Source organism: Ruditapes philippinarum, unplaced genomic scaffold (assembly GCF_026571515.1).
Source record: "Ruditapes philippinarum isolate M1 unplaced genomic scaffold, ASM2657151v2 ctg16768_1_1_1_1, whole genome shotgun sequence".
Lineage (NCBI taxonomy): Eukaryota > Metazoa > Mollusca > Bivalvia > Venerida > Veneridae > Ruditapes > Ruditapes philippinarum.
The window spans coordinates 1,724-20,003 of record NW_026856217.1 but is presented as its reverse complement, the minus strand read 5'-3'; the positions used below and the strand labels follow the sequence as shown (position 1 = coordinate 20,003).

The window sequence follows — 18,280 nt, the reverse complement described above, 5'->3', positions numbered from 1 at the left end:
AAAGCATTTCATTGACATCAACCTTGGGAAATTTTTAAGCCCAAAAAACCAAAATTTTTTTAAAAACAAACTTGTGAAAATGCGGGGGAAAATTTAACCTTATAACAGTAGTTACAGTACATGTATTACATGTGTTTAGTCAGATATCATAAAGTTACCTCTCTAAAAAATTTTTTAGAAAAATAAATACAAACAAATTATAATTTTTACATTATTAATTTTTTTTAAATTTGATTTTTAGACATAAAATAGATTTTCTTTGGGAAAACTGTTTTTTAAAAGGTAACAAGCAATAAATATAACAGTAAGTTTGACTTACACTTCAATAGCTTTAGCAAATGCTCCCTTTCTGGCATATACACGGCCAATATTGTCCAAACCTCTAGATACAGCTTCTGTCATATCACTGTAAATACATTTATACATTTATATTAATTTAAAAAAAAACACACATGTGTAGATCCATTTTCTATGTACATGTATATTGTATTGTATATTACTGTATTCATGTAGCAATGTTTTTGTTTGACAAAGTTTTTTATTTCCATGTTAACGTCACATTCTGTCTAGCATATAGTTAAACGAATGTTGAGTCATTTGTTACTTTATAAATGTCAAGTTTTTCTAAGGAGACAAAAAGTTAAAAGCTAAAAAAAGTGTTTGTTTTCATTGAACCGATTATACATTTATATTATCAAATACAAAACTGAGAAACAAGAGCTGTCGGTAGGACAGCAACGCTCGACTATTCTTAGTGCTTGATAGTAAAAAAAAATGCTTGATACAGTTACCATCTCCTGTTTACAGGTTGGGGTCATGATGGTGAACAAGTGTGCAAAGTTTCAAAGCCATATGTCAATGGACTTTGAAAATATTTGAATTATTACAAAAACTTTAACGTAAATTCTAAGTTGAAAAAGGGGCATAATTCTGTCAAAATGCTTGATAGAGTTACCTCCTCCTGTCTACAGGTTAGGGTCATGATGGTGAACAAGTGTGCAAAGTTTCAAAGCCATATGTCAATGGACTTTGAAAATATTTGAACTATTACAAAAACTTTAATGTAAATTCTAAGTCAAAAAAGGGGCATAATTCTGTCAAAATGCTTGATAGAGTTACCTCCTCCTGTCTACAGGTTGGGGTCATGATGGTGAACAAGTGTGCAAAGTTTCAAAGCCATATGTCAATGGACTTTGAAAATATTTGAACTATTACAAAAACTTTAACATAAGTGGTTACGCCGACGCCAACGCCGACGCTCGGGTGACTACAATAGCTCTACTTATTCTTATCGAATAGTCGAGCTAAAAATAACTTTTAGGCTTTGACACACCCAGAAGAATCTTAAAACAACATTTATATAAGATTTGTCAAATGAATTAAAATACTCTTAGGTTACACTGGAGATAAATTACCATATATATTATATTATCAGTATCTATTGTTTATCTCATTCATAAAAATCATGTTGATAAAGTTTTCAATTGTTTTAATAAATTAAGGCTAAAATAACATTCATTTAATATTTTTTAATATGTATTTATGTTAATGTGAGGAAATCATTAAATAAAGGCATTTCAGAGAACAGATGAATGTATCAATAGTGCAAAACACTTTCTTTCTTGCAAAATAAAAATTTGGCAGAGATTACAGCAGGTATTAAAGAAGTTCATATGGTGATGAAAAGAATTAGATAAGATTCAGGTTGCAGGTGGGTGAGATATACTCTACAGTAGCAAAAGTAAAATAATAATACTTTTTTTTTTCAACACAAGCATCTAGAAGTATAGAGGTTTTAAAAATTAAGCAACAGAGAAACAATCATGTAGATATGAGCCGCTTCACGACAAAACCAACATAATGCGTTTGCGACCAGCATGGATCCAGACCAGCCTGCGCATCTGCGCAGTCTGATCAGGATCCATGCTGTTCGCTTACAAACCCTATAACAAGTAGAGAAACTGATAGCGAACAGTATGGATCCTGATCAGACTGCGCGGATGCACAGGCTGGTCTGGGTCCATGCTGGTCGCAAACCCATTATGTTGGTTTTGTCATGACACGGCTCTTATAGACTTACTTTCTCTCTCCAAGGTTTAAGTCTGTCTGATGACTATCCAGAGCTTTGTCATAAGCTCCCAACTCAAGGTGGGCATTACCAATACAACTATGTATGTTAGCCACAACCTCCACTTTGTTAGGTACGTCATCCTCCGAGAACCCTTGTACAGTAGATAAACATTTCTGTGACCTCTTCAATGCTTCCTGGTAACGACCTTCAACCTGGGCTGAAAATTTACAGAAAAATATAACATTGATTAATTTAAAGCAAAAACAATCATGCTGTATTAAAACCCCTGTTTAGTTTTTTGAGTCAAGTTCTTATTATGTTGGAAGCTATAAGCTTTTTGATACCCTTGTTTATGAGTAGTTTTGATTGGAAGCTATATGGTTTTTGATACAGTCTGAAATCTGTTCCCTTGAAATACACACAGTCAGCAACCCTTAAATAACAAGTCTCAGAAGCCTTAATCACTTGGCTATGCAGCCACAAGCCCCTGTTTCTTTTCATTGTCTGCATAAATTAGTTTTATTATTATGATTGTTTGTTTCTCAATTTAACAAGCTGGCAATACATCTTTATATAAAAAGTATATAAAACAAGGGTGCCATAGTCACAAAATACGCCTGTTTACGAAAGCTTTAGATGGAGATGGGGGCATTATGGATAAGTGTTATCTAGCAAGCAAGTTTTTATTCTTGGCACTGTGTTGTTAAATGAACCTTAAAACAAATCAGTAGGGAAGATATGCACAGGATGTGTGACCTTGACCTTGGTCGCAGGGACCTGAATTTTATGCACGGCACTCAGCCTCACAATGATGAACATTTGTGCCAAATTATATTGAAATCCCTCTATGCATGTAGAAGTTTTGCTCCAGACAAGCGTTTTTCTATGAGCTCTAACTGTGACCTTCACCTTTGACCTAGAGACTTGGTTCATGTGCAGGGCACTACGTCTCATGGTGGTGAACAATCTATAAAGTAACATTAAAATTCCTCCATGCATGTAGAAAATATGCTCCGGACAACATCTGGATATTTAATCATCTCCAGTGACCTTGACCTTGCAAATATTAACCTAAATTAAATGTGTCACACCTGTAGTCATGATAGTTACCATTTGTGCTACAATCCATCAATAAATGATGACTAAATGGTCCCTATACACATCTTCAAATTTTTATCTGAACTTTGACCTCTATGTGTAACCTTGACTTTGGTTGCAGGGATCTGAATTTTGCGTGCGACACTCAGCCTCACAATGGTGAACATTTGTGCCAAGTTATATTGAAATCCCCCTATGAATGTAGAAGTTTTGCTCCGGACAAGCGTTTTTCAATGAGCTCTAAGTGTGACCTTGACCTTTGACCTGGAGACCTGGATCATGCATGGAGCAATACATATCATGGTGGTGTACATTTCCATAAAGTATTGTAAAAATTCTTCCATACATGTATGAGATATGCTCCAGACAAAATCTGGATATTTCATCATCTTTAGTGACCTTGACCTTACATATATTGACCTAAAGTACATGTGTCACAGCCGTAGTCATGATAATGACCATTTGTGTTACAATCCCTCAATAAATGATGATTAAATCGTCCCTATACACATCTTCATATTTTTATCTAAACTTTGACCTCTATGTGTGACCTTGACCTTGGCTGCAGGGACCTGAATTTTGTGTGCGACACTCCGCCTCACAATGGTGAACATTTGTGCCAAGTTATATTGAAATCCCTCTATGCATGTGGAAGTTTTGCTCCGGACAAGCGTTTTTCAATGAGCTCTAAGTGTGACCTTGACCTTTGACCTAGAGACCTGGTTCATGTGCGTGACATGGCTTCTCATAGTGGTGAACATTTCTATGAAGTTTCATTAAAATCCCTCCATACATGTAGGAGATATGCTCCGGACAAAATTGGACGCCGCCCGCCCGCCAGGGGCGTTCCCATAATACGTCCCGTTTTTCAAACGGGCGTATAAAAATATCACTTAATAAAATCCACACCCTTTTCAGCAGATTTAAAATTATCTCTTGTACAAGTATACCTTGATCAATTCTTTCCAGTTCCTTCAAGATATAATCATTAGGTGAGAGTTTGTGAGAGGCAGATTCACGTTTCCTTCTCTGCATCAATCTGTCATGTCTGCGGGCGTACATTGGTTTCTGTTGTCTCCAGAAATCTGACCGTGTGTCCAGGTATGATAGACCATCATTCACCAATGTAGATATTGTTTTACCCATTTCAGATTTTGGATCTGAAAAAAATATGGTAAGCAAATATCTTTATGATTGGTATCAGTCTCATCCTGAATCAGATGAATTTTTTGTCAAAGTTTAGTCCTGTTTTTAATTTGGAAGTCCATTCAATTTAAGAGTTTTCAATATCAAAATACAAAATCGAAGAGTTTTCAATAGCAAATACAAAATAATCAAATACAAAATTGAAGAGTTTTCAATATCAAATATAAAATTATCAAATACAAAATTGAAGAGTTTTCAATATCAAGAAAACAAAAAATCAAAAAATTTTCAATATCAAATACAAAATTTTTAAATACAAAACAATCAAATACAAAATTGAAGAGTTTTCAATATCAATGAGAATGAGTTAACAAAAGTATAAAGCCTGGTTAGACTGCAAGAATATGGTCTGCCTCTATCCTGCTGGAAAAGGCTGTCGCACACAGTTCCAGCAGTTCAAGCATCATCATTCATACAAAACTTAAACTAATTCGTGAACAAACTTTTATATTGAAATTCCAGTAAACTATAGTATTACTTATTAAATACATTTCATTAATGACTTCTTTTTTTTACAGAAAGACACACAATTTAAACACAAGCTATGAAATTGTGTGCGTTGGTGTAGAGTAAAGGGAGACAACTCAGTGTACACTTTCAGCTGATATTGTGTACTATTAGTCTCCCTTTAATTAAATATTGGCTTTTTTTATCAATTTTAAGTATAATATACCTGTTTCTTTGAGGAGTTTTTCTAGATATTGTCTATCACCATACAGTTCACCTAGAAGTTGTTTTATAGTTTTCTCACTGCCTACAGGTACCCGTTGTGTTGTTGATTTATTAAGTTGTTGAGTTGCTTGTCTACCATATGTATTTGTTTTACGTTTGATTTTTTTCTGGAAAATAGAAAAGATGGAAATTTTAGTATTACGATATAAGGACGCAAGATTTAGTACAGAGATATCAAGATACAACATGTAGTTTTTTCAATTCATAGATATCAAGTATAAAGGGTAGGTAACATCAATTGTTTTATTGTAATCAAAATTCAACTTCTTAACCAGAATACCACATTCAGACAAAAATTAATAAATAGGAAGCACTATCTATATCAATAGTTTAAGAGACAAGCAATATACTGGTAGAATAAGATACTAATGGTCTAGTGGTAAATATGCTAATAATTTAGTGGTAAATTTGCTAATAATTTAGTGGTAAATTTGCTAATAATTTAGTGGTAAATTTGCTAATAATTTAGTGGTAAATTTGCTAATAATTTAGTAGTTAATTTGTTAATGTTTCAGTGGTAAATTTAAAATAATGATTTGATTATTGAAATACTACAACTTAAACTTACATCATCAAGTAACTGGTCAAAGTATGACAAATCTCCCTCAGTTGTAAGTTTGACAGTTTCTGGTGCTGTAATAACAAAAACATTATATATCATAAAACATTAATATAAGATAAGGAGCTTTAAGATACAAGTTTGATTCTGTGCCACTTAACAAAACTAGTCTATGGTTTACAATAACGTCCTGCCATAATCTAACTTCTTTATACATGTAAATTGTATGTATCTTTTTTCCTCTTCAGAACTTTTACACATTTGTCAACCCTAAATATGTTTTTTTTTATTTTCCTCATGCTGTACTTGACAGAATAAAGATTCTGTTCTGTTCTATTATACCAAGTTTTAATAATACTGATGAACATAAATCTAATTTGTAGCAATTTTGATTAATTTCTTCTGTCACACATGATTTTTCAAATTGAAACAAAATTACGAGATTAAATTTTCAGTTTAAATGGCCTCAATTACTCCATAATTCTACCTTACAAAAACAATGTATATTAATTACTTTTATAATATTATAATGAACCATAAACTAAATTTGTATTTCTTATGCATAGAATTGTGAATCTTATAAATATTAATCAGGAAAATATAATGCAAACATTATTTAAGGCTGATATGGGAATTAAGGTACAGAAAAAGTCAGAAGAGATATAATATATAGATATTTTTTCAACGAGTATTTTCCTATTTCACTGTTGTACAGCGTCCACCGGATATAGCCCCTAAAAACAACGAAAACGAAAGTAGAAAGCTGTACACTGAGTACACCTAAGGTAATATTTTAACTTATTTCTTCATCATAACTTCATCGATTTTTCCAAACTAAACAATTTTGTGAAGCTAAATGGTTCTTTATTTATAGCAATATCTGCTTTTGTCTGCAAATTGAATACTTTGTGTTATCTTGGCGATAAAATGTAGCGTATTTGTTGATATGTGCGAACGATGTTGATATTTACCACTAAATCAAGCCCAAAACGCATTTGCTGTATCAAAATTCGCCATTTAACACAAACTATAATCCTCCCTCTACTTGGATTTGAGTTTACACCCTTCAACTCGATCTGCTTTTAACAAAATTTGCAAAAAACAGCCTTGCCTTGTGTACAGAGTCTAGCAAAGAAAACAAATTTAAGTGAACGGGGTGTTGTAGTTTAATGAACAGGGTTTAGTAGATGTGTACGGTGTCTAGCAGTCAAATATTTTTAAAGAATAGTCTTTTATATTATTTTTAATTGGAAATAATCTCATTTCAGACTAAACATGGGTAGATTAGAGGACGATACAGAGGTATTTGGTAAATAATTTAACTTTTTTGTGTTTTGAGCCTAACAGTATAGCTGCGTTGAATTTGTACTGTCATGCCATCAGCTGAATAGTGTCTGTCAGTATTTATAAGACATGTTGAGGAGTCTTCTGACCAACTCGCTGAATGGAAATGGTCCGAGTGGGGATTTATATTATATATCATGTATAACTAGCTCTACACATAAGACATAGGTGATAATTGATCAGACAATTAAAAGATTATGCACGAGTGTCATTTTCTATAAAACGGCATTAGCACGTCTTCTATAAAACAGTTTATAGCCGCCTTATATAAGCTATTAATCGACTCAAAAGATACCGCGTAATAATATGCCGAATAGAGACTCTTAAATGTTTCATATCACTCTGCACACTCTTACATTGGTATGGCATTGTTGAATTGAAAACATAAAATACCATTAGTATCATCATCATCGTCATCATCATCATTGAATAGTCATTTATTATCATTATAATTTTTAGAAAAAAGCAGCAACATAAGCGCAACATTGTATTTTATTTAAAATATCGAAATCACAAGTGAGGTCACCCAGAGTTTGACTGCAAAAAATATGAAAGACTTATAGCACAAAAGATAAATCTAATGATTAACCTAACTCATCAAGGCGGATATTTAATCAAAAAGCTCATAAACATATGTTTAGTTTTTTCAATGAAGTCTTAAGACCAGTGAAATAATAACCCAATATAACAAGTTAGATCAAGCATAACCCAAAACATGTTTGAAATTGTTTAAGACAAATCTATAGAATTTGCTGTACATAATGTTCTATACCACTATGGAATGAAATTGTGGTCTTTTGAGTTTTATGATTTCCTATTAACTTTTAGTCACGAATAAATAGTATAGCAGGACGCGAAACTGTTTACTGCAATTAATATACATGTTGCTAACATGTTCACAATTTAAACATTTTCATCTTTTATAAAATTAATATCATTCACTTCACAATCCCTGCTCCGACATTAATCGTTTATTTCTTCATCAGCGTACTTATATGCTCTGTACTTGAATTTATTTTACAGAAAAATGACATTCGTTTTCCTACTACACCCCGTACATCGCGTAACGTTTTCCATCTACACCCCGTACAATCCCACGTGCTAGACTCTGTACACAAGGCAAGGTTCGTTTTCGCAAGATTTTGTTAAAAGCAGCCCAAGTTGAAGGTGAAAACTCAAATAATAAGTAGAGGGATGGCTATAGTTTGTATTAACGGCGGAATTCGATACAGCAAATGCGTTTGGCTGTTTTAGTGTAATATCAACATCAGTTCGCAAATTCAACAAAATACGCTACACTTTATCCACCAATTTAACAAAAGTATTCCATTTCAGACAAAAGCAAATATTGCCCTAAAACAAGACCCATTTAGGCTTCCACAAAATTGTTAGTTTGAAAAAATCAATGAGTTATGATGAAGAAATAAGTTAAACATATATCTTGTTGTACCTCAGTGTAGCATTTCTACTTTTTCGTTTTCGTTGTTTTTTTTAGGAGCTAATAATCGGTGGACGCGTACACAGTGTATTTAGAAGTCAATTGTATGATAAAATATTTTTACCATGATATAGAAGAAGTAACAGTTATAGCGGTAAGACAAAGTTATTTACCTTTTTTAGAATATTGCATGTTACGACAGAAGAGGAAAGGAAGAAGGGGAAATTTATAGGTCAACACTTTATCTTAAACCCAAATCCATTTCTCCTCAAACAACTCGCTGTCGTTTTCTTAACAGAGAGTCTAAAGTCAGTTATGTTAGGAACACTGTCTGGTATATAGACTTACAACCAACACTGTTGTCTATAAGCTTCCTGTGCTTTCTGGATACCCAAGTCTGAATTCTTGTAACTCTGGTCTCAGTTTATGACCTCTATGGTAAAATACAAGTGCCATCTCAAAGTCTCCTTGGTAGTACAATGCCTGTGCTTTTTGGTATATTCCCTGAAGTATTTTAATAAAACAATGTCTAAAATAAACATGTTGAAGTTTTTTAAGATTTAAATCATTGTATACTAGCTTAACTAATTGATTAAAACACCAACAAATAGGACAATGCATTTCATGTTACAGAGGAACCATACACAAAATCAGTTTGTGAAACACCTGTATATTGGCTACAGAATAAAATAATAAAACAGTAATATGTATCAGTCTCACATTCAATTAATCTAAAAGACATGACCCACAGACTGGTATTTTATTAACTGAAGTTGTGCAATACAATTTTTCTGCTTATATTTTGAAATCAAGGCAGATTTACATAGCTCTTGATTGTAATGACACAAATATATATTTAACCCTTAACCTGCTGGAACCAAAATTAAATAGCCTCTACCACAAGTTCAGAGCCAGGCCACCTCAGTGCAGTAAGACCTGGCTCTAAACAGGTGACAACCAAATTTTCTATTTTATTACTGAACTCCCTTATAGTTCAAATGGACTGTTCCGTAGTCAGTGCAGGGTTAGTCTATTATACAAATTTATCAGGTTAATTAATAGTTTATTGAAAGCATAAGAATAATTATATAAAAAATACCTTTGATCTTCAATCTTCGGCGAGCTTCAGCATCACTAGGTCATAAGCATATCTCAAGCTGGTAGTAATTTATCGCTCTTACAAGACAATTCTTCATCTCCTGCATCATACTCAATGCTGCAATTACATAGACAAAAACTGTTTGTTGAAAACAAGAATGGTAGGAAAATGACCATATATAACCTTGTTCCCCTATGTCCAAAATAGATGTGTGTTTTGATGGCTTATTTAAACTGAATGGATCAGCCATGTATAATATAGCAGTTATTAGTAATGTCACTTGAGAAACAAGTTTCTAAACATTAAAAATTTTGATCAAAATGCTTTATAATAGATCTAAAGACATATCAACACATAGTGCATTTAGTCAAGAGACAAGACTGAGAGATTTGTTTAGGACTGTTATATCTATATTAAAAACAATAGATCATACTACTTGAAAATGAAAAAAAAATGTTATTCTATAAAATTATAGTCAATGGGCAAAATTAATTTTCAATTGAATCCTTTTAACATTTTCTTTTTAAAACTTGTTGCCTTTTTGATTAACATCAAGTTGTTACGTAAATAAAAGGTGTGAAAAACTAAACATTTTTATCTCTTTCATGTATTTTATCTCTTTTCAGGTACAGTTATTTACATGTATTATATGGTACTTATATGGCTATATAATATATTTATATACAATTCATGTAGTTACAAGTACATACATGTATATGATTAAAAACACCAATCTAAATTTGCCAATCTAAAATCTTTCTGTCATTTCTCCTTGTGACCTTCGTTTGTGGCGTTTATTATACAGAAATAAGAGATTTAATCTAAACACATACATGTATAATTAAAAAGTTTATGCTAAATAAACAATTTTTCTCAATTATATTAAATATTCAACTTCAGAAAATATTGTAATGCTAATATCAGTACTGTCTCTTGTTAACTGTACAGTATATTTCTGATGGTGTGATTCATTATTTCAAATTTAGTTCAGGTTCAGTATAATATACAGTGTATATACTGTATATCAATACTCTATTGACTTTTTTAAAACTTTTTTTATTGACTCAAATGCAGTTGTGTTTATTAATACATGACTATGGTAAATAAACTTGGAGGGTATTTCTAGTGTATGAATAAGTCATTTTATAAAGATTTAAAACACTGAATTCACTAAGTTGTGCCTTCTGTTGTGTGTGTATTAAATTAATCAAAGACATAAAATAAATGTATCCCAGGTGGTGTGAGTATTTTTCAGTGTAAGTTCTATCAATTTGATCTTCTATGTTGAAGAATTTTTTTCATTAATTAGATTTACTTTCATGTTTGAAAAATTCCAAATGTTTTGTTGCTTTTTTATTAACAGGTATATACATGTATCTCCCATACTTTAGGACATCATAAATGTTTACTCTAGGACGGGGTAAAATTTAGGATCCCAATAATAGAGTCTTTAACAAAAACAAAATTATTAAAAATTTGCACACAGTAGTGGGTTTTTGGGCATCATACCCCTTTTAAAGTTTTTTTTAAAACCCCTTTTTTATGAAATTTTAAAATAAAATAAAAAATTTTGGGGATTTACTTGGTGCCGACGATTATTTTCTAACATTATGGGCGAGTCCTTAAGGCCCGGGGAATTGAGCCGGGCTAAATAGCGGGTTGACTTTGGGGTAATTGACTTGCATGTAAGGGTTTGGGGGGTGGTAAAACAAAAAATTTTTTTATTTTACTTTTAATAGTGATCAATATGACTAATTTATCATTGGGGGTTAGAAATTTTCTGTACCTGTTTAATTAAGCAAAGACTGAGCCAGTTTTTAAGGTAAAAAGTCTAAGAGCTATATAATGTATTAAATTATTCTATAGAATTCTTTTCTCTGAGTAAAGGTTAAATCTTATTAAAAACATCTTGCAAGTCTTGGTTAGCACCATCTCATTTTTTGTCTCTTCAATGTTATCATAAATTTTTGTTTGTTAGGACACTATAAAGGTGCTCCTTCTCATACATGTGACAAATAAAATGGGCCAAAACTGGATTTTCAGCTGCATTAAGGGGCTCAAAACTGGATTATTTATCAACTTGAATTTCACATTTGGTTTGAAGAACCTACATTTCCCTCAAAATTACAAGTGTTTTTATGATTTAATTTATGATCAATATTGTGATAAAAAATAAATAAAATAATAATTATAATAATAACAAGAGCTGTCCGTAAGACAGCGCGCTCGACTTTTTTATTGCTTGCCAATAAAAAAAGTTTTTGCAGTAAAAGGCAATACAAGAATCTCTGTATTTTTAAAGTGAACAATGGCCATGAGCATTAAGATATTTAGTGAAGAATTATTTTACTGAATTGTGTGATACCCTTGAACACTGCAGCAAAGTTTGAAATGTTTAAGTCAAAAGAGGGCTGGTAAGAAAGAAAAAAAAACTGAGTTGAGCCTTAAATAAATTTAAAAGTATTAAACCCACTTTGAGAGAATAAGGTATTTTTAGTGCTTGCCTATAATACAAAACATTGACAGTTAAGGGCCATAATTCAAATAAAATCTTTGACAGAATTACCTTCTCCTGGACATGTTTGGGAATCATGATTGTAAACAAGTATTCCAACTTTCAAATTAATATCTCAAACAGTTCAGTCAAAAAGTGGACCGGTACTAAAAACTTAACCAAGATTCTAAGTCGATAAAAGGCCTTAATTTTTAAAACAAATCCTTGACAGAGTTACCTTCTCTTGCGTACAGATGGGGGTAATGATGTGAAATAGCATTAAAAGTTTCAAAGCAATATCTCAAAGGGTTAAGGCAATAAGTGGATTTTACCCATATTCAATGTATTTTCTAAGTCAAAAAGGGGCATAATTCTGTCAAAAACCTTGACAGAGTTATGTCCTCTTGTCTGTTGATGAAGGTCGTGATGGTAAACAAGTATGGTCAGTTTCAAAGCAATACCTCCAATGGTTTTGAAATAAAAGTGAGGTGGTACAAAAAACTTAAACCAAGCTCAATACACTTTCTAAGTCAAAAAAGGGCCATAATTCTGTCAAAAACCTTGACAGAGTTATGTACTCTTGTCTGTAGATGGAGGTTATGATGGTGAACAAGTATGGTAAGTTTCAAAGCCATACTTGTAATACTTCTGAAATAAAGTGGGTGGTACGAAAAACTTAACCAAGGTGTGACGCCAACGCCGACGCCGGGGCGAGTAGGATAGCTCCCCTTTTCATAGAAAAGTCGAGCTAAAAAGGACATCTAGTCATATAGCCAATGTCTTATATGATTCTAGGTCTATAAAAGTTTCTTTCTAGAACAGGCATGCAATAAATCAAACACAAAATGGAAATGTGCATGTTTTGGAATTTTTCAGCAACAGGCAACAATGTGCATGCTAAAATTGCTTGACAGGTTGATCATTATTTTCTTCTATATTAAAAGTATAGCAATTCTTTAAATGACAAAGTCTGTGATTAACACAAGAAGAAAAGACTAAAAAAAAATTCATTAAAAAAAAAAATGCAAGAAATTTTCCGTTAAAGGATTTTGCTGACCTTTAATCTTTATCATCAAAGAAAATCAAAGTCAGCAACCAAACAATTTGTATGTAAATAAATTTTACACATTCATTGTGACATAGCCTGTACCACCTACTGCCAAATAAAGACTGAATCATAGTATGTCAACAAAAAATGACAGACAACACATATGTTAACTTAAAGTATACATGATGCGAGAGTAACTTCAGGTGGTCATTTGTACTATGAATCTGTTTATTACATCACCTTGCTGTCAATTAATAGCAACACAATATTGAATCAGCCATCATCCAGAATATAATCAATGCCCAGAGGCGGGGTTACCATTTTAGGTTTGATTTTATACGCTGACATTTTTTTACTGAGAACTTAATATCGGGAATTATAAATATGTAATATCAGGAATTGGGATCAGGATCAAAATATCAGGATTTTTTAAAATCCCATTGTGAATCACATGATTGACTTCTTGCATTATTTCAGGCAAGAGATGGCATAGACACTTAGGAGTCAGACTGTGACAAACCTTTGGATTCGTGTCTTGTCCATGCAATATGTGAAGAGTTCTCGGTATTCTACAGTGAATAGATCAGTGAATTTATTAGCTTAAGGTCTTCAAGCATACCCGTTTATATTCTATGACATGACGTGAACGCTGAAGACAACCCCGTAGGGAAAGTCCACCAATAATCATGCCAGGAATCTGACACGCTTGTATTCATTCATCGAAAATGCCATGAAGTAAAGTGAAGCATACCTTGATAAAACTATGTAAGCCAAGGATGGACAAATAAAAATCTTATTACCAACATAAACTACCTAATAGTATCCGAGAGGTAAAAATTTCGGCACTTGGTCGTCATATTGCCAAAATGTTTGACCATGTGATTACAAGATTGACCTTTATGAACCCATGTGCTTCCAATATTTTATAAATTACTTTTTTTAAAGATATTGAAAAAGGTGATTTACTGACTTTTGTATTCAATAAAATCATATTTAAGTATTAAAAAAAATAATGAAAATAAATAAAAACACTACAGTATATTGAATAAAAATATTGAAATCATGTCAACTATGATGTTCTAAATATAGAATGACGTCATATGAGGTCTCGCGTGGCACCTAAATGTCATGGCCGACTGTAGTCGGCGTAATTGATGTTTTACAGTTAAATAGGCAAATTTAATGACGGTATTAATATTTTGATACTTTAATTGGTATAGAACAATGTTAAAATAATTGTTTTATTGTAAAATGCACAAGAATTGATTGGGTCAAGTGTATTTGCAAGTAAAAAATAAGGTTAAACCAACTTATGTTATTTTGGTTAGGTTTCGTAACGGGTCTAATCCAAAACTTTAATGCGGCATCAGATGAAAAACAAAATTGTTAAATAGTGGCTTATAAAGTTTTGGAAGCCAGAACTATGAATTTATTGGCCTGGGACACAGTGTCAGCAAACATCCTGTCTCAGAAAGCCAAATGATGGTGCAAACATAAAGCCTGGAACTCTTCAAGTAATGGTTGAACAAGACTGAACATTTCCGGATTATGCAATCTTTACCTTATTAAGACTAATTAAATAATTTTGATGTGCCTAGGCTATATTCTGATATGAGAGCTGGCAGCCAAGTAGAACCATCAGTGTAACCTGCATGGTGCAAGTAATTTCAAGACGGTGACCTTAACCATTTGATCACTGTTAAGAACAAAGACTAAAATTGTAACTACATTAAAAGTACGCTCGAATTCAACAATAAAAAAGTGTGAAAATGACAACTTGGTTACTTACAAGTGTGTAACTTTCTATTGCTTTTCTATATTCTCCCTGCTTGTACAATGAGTCTGCTTCGGCCCGGTAGATTTCGAAAGTCCCCCTCGGACCTTCAGACCCATTGTCGTCACCATACATTGTCTTGCGCGTTGTAAATGTTCCTTATTTTTTATGTTGTGAAATCTTAAAACACTTTCGAGTTGAGCTGTCACTTCCGTTTCTTAGTTCCTAAGCAACGCGCGTGCGCAGTAAAGTTTCAGAATCACGTGCCGAAAAGTTTTTAACCGGGTATATTTTGACGGAAATGTTTGAAGTCTCGAAATTAAACTTTAATTATCATATAAATATTTAACTTTAAACATCACTTAATTATAAAAATTATAATTGTTTTATTTATGCCTATATAAAATAAACTAACCTCAACACATAGAATAACATACTGGAATATTATATTTTAATGGCTAATCTTTCAACGTTAATCTGGATTAAGGTCAAAGTTAAACGGCTTAGATTGATTGTTCTCCCGTGTTGTAATGCATTATTTTGTTATATTCGTATATCTCATAAGATTACAGGTTGCACTGGACATTCTCGATTCTTTTTACTATATAGCTAGATTTCACCACAGGTAATACGTGTAAAAGCTATCTCTAGATAGTTAGATCTAAAAAAAAAAATATTTATTTTACTTTATTTTTTTTTATTTATCTATTCATTTATTTATTTTTTACTTATTTATTTATTTATCTATTTATTTATTTATTTTATTTTTTTTTTTTTTTTTTTTTTGAAAAATTATCTTATTATTCAGTAACATCCGACAACACAGAACACAACACTATAAAATAATGTATAATATAAATTATATTAAAAACGTTACAATTTATGAAATAAATTGAATTCTGTTTGAAAAGATTTAAATACATAGCACGTGCGTTGAACATTAAGACATGCATTATTTATAAACATGTACGTATACATAATCATATAAAATATAGGGTCTATAACCAGAGATGTAGATTACATCTATGTCTCTGCTATAACGTATGCTGACAATCATTTATATAACACGTATTACATTTTGTTAATTTTGATTCATGGCATCATAAATCGTAATTCATTTGGTAAAGATGATTCATGGCATAAACATCAACATATTGGAATTTAAGCATTATCAGAGGCAAAAGTTTTAGGTACATTGCGAATGTTATAGTTTTAATTAAGCTGAAAAACTTTGAGTCAAGTATACAGAACATGTACCCAGTATCTTCGACCAATTATTGAACATGCATCAGTAGTTTCGGATACCTTTTTTTATTTACATCTGTTTTTTATTTAATGTAGTTATAATGTTACATGTGTACAAGTTTAAAAGCAACAAAATATGCTCAATTGAATATATAAAATCACAGATAAAATAATGACTAGGTCTAACCAAATTACATCTAAAAACCCAGAATAGAGCTTGATATTCAATAAATTAAAATAAAATAATTTTATAAAAGTCTTTAAGATGGGAATATCAGTATATCAAATTACCTAGATAACGGGGATACATAGACAAATAGAGAGTTAAGCCCGAATGCTTATTTCCAATGTGGTATTATAAGCCAACTTGAATCATGGTGCTAAGGGAGAAGCAATTTTTGGTTGTATATCTTCAAAAAATATTTATAATTCACACCATCTAATGTATGCCTTATTAATTAAGTAAGTATATGTACATATATTATAACTAAATAGATATTTACTCTTGTTTTAAATGGCTTGACATGTACAGAATACAGCATCACAGCAAGTTTGTATCAATACTAGAAATAAAACCCATAATGAAAAATATACATGTAGCTAGTTATTCCGGAAAGAGCTTACTGATAGTTGATTAGTTGAACAAAAGTTTGACGTTTGAATCAGATAGTTTTACAAATATTTAAATAGAACAACATGTTTCAAGAATATTTCCGGGGACGAGTTTGTAAGTGATTTTTGTAAAAGTTTTATTCCTTTTTGAAATTTTATAAATGATTTGATCCACTATTATGGTTAACTTGATTATACTCATGAATAAGGTAGCACTAGCGTTTTTCAGAGCGCAGTATAATTTACAAAAAGCGTGACAATTTCTGTAATGAAATGTGTTTAATAGAATGCTATGGAAACGTTAATTGGGCACCTGAAAGTTGATACTTACCTGTGTTATTGTTTGTATTTTGTCCACTTTATCACGGTATCTCGTGAAAATATAAGACTACTTGATGCATTGATGTTTCAATTTTATACCAGAAGTTTTTTCTCTTCAATACTATTCTTTGAGACATGTCGATATGTTGGAACTGGTTTTGACGAGAAAAGGTTAATTGGGTACCTACAAGTGGACACATATCTGTGTTATTGTATGTAGTTTTGTCCACTTTATCACGGTATCTCGTGAAAATATATGACTACTTAATGCATTTATACCATTTATTTTTTTCTGTTATATCGACATGTCATAAAGAATATTATTGTTACATACTTTATAACGGCATTCCGCGCCAAAGCCTAAACATGTCGCGTGGAGGCGATTTTTTTTTACTCTTGACCAGTTCCTTATATCGGTAAGCCATAATGAATAGTATTGCGGGAGGAAAAACTTCTGGTATAAAACTGAAACACTTATGCATCAAGTAGTCATATATGTTTACGAGATACCGTGTACTACACACAATAGCACAGGTAGGTATCAACTTTCAGGTGCCCAATTAACGTTTCCATATGTTATGCGCTTCAATAATGGATGAAAAAATAGTAATTCTCTACCACTGTATACAATTTCATACCAAACTAATGTTTTTTAATGTTGTTGTTGTGCTGCTGCTGTTTGTTGTTGATGTTGTTGTTGAAAGGGAAGGTTGGGCATCAATTGATAACTCATCAGAAGTAAATTATTTCGCTTCCAGCGACTCACTTCTTTTGCGAAACATGGTTTCTCAACCAGCCTGAGAGACAAACTGCCATAAGATTCAATGTCCAGGATCAATTGCCATGAGGAAATTACTCTTCGACCGAGGATTGAAGCAGCGTCCATTGCATTACTAATTAATTTGATTGTCTCCATATTGAAATATAAAATATTCAGGAATACGAAGAATGAATTTTCAAGTATGATAAATCAAAACGAGCAACATCTTGCAGATATCTTTGAAGTGTGTTTGATACGTGACATTTATCGTACATATGTGATATAACGTGTCAGGATTGTAAAGATTATTGTATGTATATAAACGTACTTTGGAAAGTGTAAAACCTTGTCTGTTCTTTTGTTATACATATTTGAAACATGTTTATTTATCAGATTTGTCCCCAAATTCTGACAAGATTGAAATCTCAGTCTTACAAACTCTGTTGAGTGAAATCTCTTTGTAATATAAGGTAACATTT

The 18,280-nt window shown here is 31.9% G+C and overlaps 1 pseudogene; it reads right to left on the bottom strand.

Annotated features, from left to right (window-relative positions):
• Positions 1 to 315: 315 nt before the first annotated feature.
• Positions 316 to 14,998, bottom strand: LOC132745828 (outer dynein arm-docking complex subunit 4-like; annotated as a pseudogene).
• Between the last annotated feature and the right edge of the window lie 3,282 nt (positions 14,999 to 18,280).